This window comes from Balaenoptera ricei, chromosome 4 (assembly GCF_028023285.1).
Source record: "Balaenoptera ricei isolate mBalRic1 chromosome 4, mBalRic1.hap2, whole genome shotgun sequence".
In the NCBI taxonomy this organism is placed as follows: Eukaryota; Metazoa; Chordata; class Mammalia; order Artiodactyla; family Balaenopteridae; genus Balaenoptera; species Balaenoptera ricei.
The window spans coordinates 18,472,865-18,478,537 of NC_082642.1; the positions used below are offsets into that span (position 1 = coordinate 18,472,865).

The 5,673-nt window shown below is 36.1% G+C and overlaps 1 pseudogene; it reads right to left on the bottom strand.

Moving 5' to 3' along the window:
* Positions 1-4,507: 4,507 nt before the first annotated feature.
* On the bottom strand, positions 4,508-4,999 carry LOC132364538 (histone H3.3A-like; annotated as a pseudogene).
* Between the last annotated feature and the right edge of the window lie 674 nt (positions 5,000-5,673).

Genomic DNA, 5,673 nt, shown 5'->3' on the forward strand with positions numbered 1-5,673 from the left:
TTCATTAACACAACATTGTAAATCAACTCTCCTTCAATAAAATTTTTACAAAAATTTTTTTAAATAAAGGACTAAGCTAGGAAGTTAGGAAGTGATTCTCTGAAAATTAATGTTTGAAATTGTGATTATGGGAGGGGTCATAATTTGGAGTAATTGTTACCAAACCAAGTTTGCCCAATGTGCAGCAAGCCAAATGCTGAGATGCCGAGATTTGCAGCAGAGAAGGGGGTTATTCACGAGGCAGCCAAGCGAGGAAATGGGAGAACAAATCTCAAATCTGCTTCCCTGAAGGTGAGGGGCTCAGGATATTTATGGGATAAAGAAGTAGGGTGACCTGAGGCATGGGGAGCATGGAGAAAGGTGATTGAAAGTAAGAAAAAGGTGAGTTAACCATCATTCTGTGTGGGCACAACTCACTACCTTCCTCTTCATTGCATGCATGTTCAGAAAATGGTGGTGTAAGCATACCCTGAGGGTGGAATTTTTGGCCCTCTGACATCAAAAGGTCACTGACTGAACACTCATGCACGCTCAGCTTGAGGGCCAGCAGTCCCGATCAGCCTTAAAATGCTCAAGTTTGAACTAGACAATAACTGACTCCAAGTTTCTGAAAAACAACCTGAGCAAACACATTTACACTCCTATGTCAGAGATATTATCTATAGGTGTGGTGAAGGGGTCCTGTAACATTGTTTAGACTACGTAACACTTGGAGGATATGCAAGTTTTTGTTTAAAAAAAAGTGAGCTTGATCAGTGAAGGTAGGTTACAATTTATTATTTAGTAAGCAAAGTTTAGTTTAATGGATGTAACTGATAACTATCATCAGTTTCATGACAAAGTCTAGAGTATGAGTCGGTGAGGTAGGAGGAAGGACAAAACTGTTGAAGGGGAAGAGAACCAAGAGTCTGAGATTTGGGGGTGGTGGCAGGAAATCCACAAGAATATTAAAATCACCACCAATTACAATAGAGGTGCAATGAGTGAGAATAACAGGGAATCAAGTGCTAAAGTCTTCAAAGACTGTGGTAGAGACATTTGCTACACGTACATTTCATAAATGACTGGTACGCAGTATGTCTGAACCTCATTTTTTTATTGAAGTATAGTTGACTTACAATATTGTATTAGTTTCAGGTGTACAGCAAAGTGATCCAAGGTTTGGTCAGATTATACTTCATTACAGGTTATTACAAGATATTGAATATAATTCCCTTTGCTATTCAGTATATCCTTGTTTCTTATCTATTTCATGTATAGTAGCTTGTGTCTGTTAATCCCATACTCCTAATTTGTCCCTCCTCTTCCCTCTCCCCTTTGGTAACCACAAGTTTGTTTTCTATTTCTGTGAGTCTGTCTCTGTGTTGTATATAGATTCATTTGTATTCTTTTTAGATTCCATATAAGTGATATCATATAGTAGTTGCCTTTCTCTGACTTACTTCTCTAAATATAATATTCTCTAGGTCCATCCATGTTGCGGCAAATGGAAATATCTCATTCGTTTGTTTTTAAGGCTGAGTAATATTCCATTGTATACATACACCACTTCTTCTTAAGCCAATTGTCTGTTGATGGACACTTAGGTTGTTTCCATGTCTTGGCTATTGTAAATAGTGTTGCTATGAACATTGAGGTGTGTGTATCATTTCAAATTAGAGTTTTAATTTTTTCTGGATATATACCCAGGAATGGAATTTCTGGATCATATAGTAGTTCTATTTTTAGTTTTTTAAAAAGGAAGCTCCATGCTGTTTTCTTTGGCTGCCCAATTTACATTCCCACCAACAGTGTAGGAGGGTTCCCTTTTCTCCACACCCTCTCCAGCATTTAATATTTGTAGACTTTTTAACGATGGCCATTCTGACTGGTGTCAAGTGATGCCTCGTGTTTTTGATTTGCATTTTTCTAATAATTAGTGATGTTCAGCATCTTTTCATGTGCCCATTGGCCATCTGTATGTCTTCTTTGGAAAAATGTCTATTTAGATCTTCTGCCCGGTTTTTGATAGGTTTGTTTGTCTTTTCAATATTGTGTTGTACGAGCTGTTTGTATATTTTGGATATTAACACCTTGTTGGTCACATCATTTGCAAATATTTTCTCCCATTCCATAGGCTGTCTTTTCATTTTGTTGATGGTTTCTTTTGCTGTGCAAAAGCTTTTAAGTTTGATTAGGTCCCATTTGTTTATTTTTGCTTTTATTTCTTTTGACTAGAGAGACGAAACTAAGAAAATATTGCTACAATTTATGTCAGAGAATGTTTTGCCTATATTCTCTTCTAGGAGTTTTATGGTGTCATGTCTTATATTTAGGTCTTTAAACTATTTTGAGTTTATTTTTGTATGTGGTGTGACAGAGTGTTCTAATTTCATTGATTTACATGTAGTTGCCCAGCTTTCCTAACACCACTTGTTGAAGAGACTATCTTTTCTTCATTGCATATTCTTGCCTCCTTTGCAAGAGGAGGAAAGAATAGATTAATTGACAGTAGGTGCATAGATTTATTTCTGTGCTCTCTATTCTGTTCCATTGATCTATTTGTCTATTTTTGTGCCCATACCATGCTGTTTTGATTACTGTAGCTTTGTAGTATTGTCTGAAGTCTGGAAGGATTATGCCTCCAGGTTTGTTCTTTTTCCTCAGGATTCCTTTGGCAATTCTTGGCCTTTTGTGGTTCCATATAAATTTTAGGGTTATTTGTTCTAGTTCTGTGGAAAATGTCATGGGTATTTTGATAGGGATTGTCTTAAATCTGTAGTTTGCTTTGGGTAGGATGGCCATTTTAACAATATTAATCCTTCCAATCCAAGAGCATGGACTATCTTTCCATTTGTTTGAATCATGTTTTTTTCAATGTTTTATAGTTTTCAGCATATAGGTCTTCCACCTCTTTCGTTAAGTTTGTTTCTAGTTATTTTTGTTGACGTGATTTTAAATGGGATTTTTTTTCACTCTCTGATATTTCATTATTTGTGTAAAGAAATGCAACAGATTTCTTTATATTAATCTTGTATCCTGCTGCATTGCTGAATGCATTTATTAGTTTTAATAGTTTCTGTGTGGAATCTTTAGAGTTCTCTACATACAGTATCATGTCATCTGCAAATAGTGACAGTTTTACCTCTTCCCTTCCAGTTTGGATATCTTTTATTTCTTTTTCTTGTCTGATTACTGTGGATAGGACTTCCAATAGTATGTTGAATAGAAGTGGTAAAAGAGGGCATCCTTGGCATGTTCCTGGATTTAGGGGGATGGCTTTCAGCTTTTAACCATTGAGTATTATGTTGGCTGTGAGTTTGTTGTAAATTGCTTTTATTGTTGAGATGTGTTCCCTCTGTACCCACTTTGGTGAGAGTTTTTATCATGAATGAATGTTGAATTTTGTCAAATGCTTTTTCTGCATCTGTTAAGATGATCATGTGGATTTTTATCTTTCCATTCGTTAAAGTGGTGTATCACATTGATTGATTTGTGTGTGTGTTGAATCATCCTTTCAACCCTAGAATTAATCTACCTTGATCATGGTGTATGATCTTTTTTATGTATTGTTTGACTCAGTTTGCTAATATTTTCTTGAGGATTTCTGCATCTATATTCATCAAAGGTAATGACCTGTAATTTTCTTTTTTTTGGTATTGTCTTTGGTTTTCATAACAGGGTGATGTTGGCTGCATAGAATGAATTTGGGAGTGTTCCATTCTGTTCAGTTTTTTGGAATAGTTTGAGAAAGATAGGTATAAGTTCTTCTTTGTATGTTTGGTAGAATTCTCCAGTGAAGCCATCCAGTCCTGGACTTTTGTCTGAAGGGAGTTTTTAAATTACAGATTCTACTTTACTTCTAGTGATCGGTCTGTTCAAATTATCTGTTTCTTCTTGAATCAGTTTTGGCAGGCTGTATGTTTCTAGAAACTTGTCCATTTCTTCTAGGTTGTTCAATTTGTTGTCATATAACTGTTGATTGTGTTCTCTTATGACTTTTTGTACTTCTGTGGTATCAGTTGTTATTTCTCCTATACCATTTCTTTTTTTTATAGTTTAATGTATTTTAATAGCAAACTTACAGGAACAGCACAGAAGACAGACAACATTAAAAACATGTACTTGCATATAGGACAACTCAGTTAGAAAAGTATAGTGAATGGATGGAATCTACTGTATGATAAAAATGCTACAAACACCATTTAGTTGCAGTCAATAAGAAATTTGCTTGTTTTAAAAAAAATCCAAATGCTGGCATTGTCCAGAAAAATTTAACAGGTTTATTTATAATTGTTATAAAGTTGAACTGCTGAAACTTGTTCACTGAAACATTTTGACTTGCATTAATGCTTTATGTCCCCACATTTATATTAAAAATTTATACACAAATGAAAATGGAAAAACTGCCAATACCTGATTTCTGTCACCCATTTTTCCACCTGCAATCATATACTTAGGTACCTTTTGACCCCACGGGGCAAAAAATAAATCTAACATTCAGAACTACCAATAACAGGAAGAGAATTTTTTTTTTAAAGAATGAAATGTTTCCCATCATAGTGGATTCTTAAGCACGTTCTCCACGTATGTGGCGTGCTAGCTGGATGTCTTTTGGCATAATTGTTACACATTTGGCATGGATAGCACACAGGTTTGTGTCTTCAAAAAGGCCAACCAGATAGGCCTCACTTGCCTCCTGCAAAGCACCAATAGCTGCACTCTGGAAGCGCAGATCTGTTTTGAAGTCCTGAGCAATTTCCCACACCAGACGCTGGAAGGGAAGTTTGCAAATCAGAAGTTCAGTGGACTTCTGATAACGTCTAATTTCACGGAGTGCCACAGTACCAGGCCTGTAACGATGAGGTTTCTTTAGAGGGAGCACTCTTGCGAGAGGCTTTTGTAGCCAGTTGCTTCCTCGGTGCTTTACCACCGGTCGATTTGCGGGCAGTCTGCTTTGTACGAGCCATGGTATAGAGACCTCCTTACTTACCTCCCTTCTCCTTTAGCTGGAGCTCAGCGAGCTAGAGTCAGTACTGGCGTTGCAGAGCGACAGTGGCGTGGTGGTGGCAGCGAACACAATTCCCTGTATCATTTCTTATTTTGTTTATTTGGTTCCTCTCCCTTTTCCTCTTGGTGAGTTTGTCTATAGGTTTGTCAATTTTTTTTTTTCCGAAAAACAGCTCTTGGTTTTATTGATTTCTTCTATTGTTTTTTTTTAATCTCTATTTTATTTATTTCCTCTCTGACCTTTATTTTTTCCTTCCTTCTGCTGACTTTGGGTTTTGTTTGTTCTTCTTTTTCTAATTATTTTATGTGGTAGGTTACATTGTTTACTTGATGTTTTTCTTTTTTCTTGAGGAAGGCCTGTATTGCTATGAACCTCTCTCTCAGAACAGCTTTTACTGGATTCCACAAATTTTGTAAGGTTGTGTTTTCATTTTTGTTTGTCTCGAGGTATTTTCTGATTTCTCTGATTTCATTGTTGACCCATTGGTTTTTTAGTAGCATGTTGTTTAGTCTCCATGTGTTCATTTCTTTTCCCATTTTTCTTTATGTGGTTGATTTCTAGTTTCACACTGTTGTGATCAGAAAAGATGCTTGAAATAATTTCTATCCTCTTAAATTTGTTGAGGCTTGATTTGTGGTCTATACTAGAGACCATGCCATGCGCTCTTGAAAAGAATGTGTATT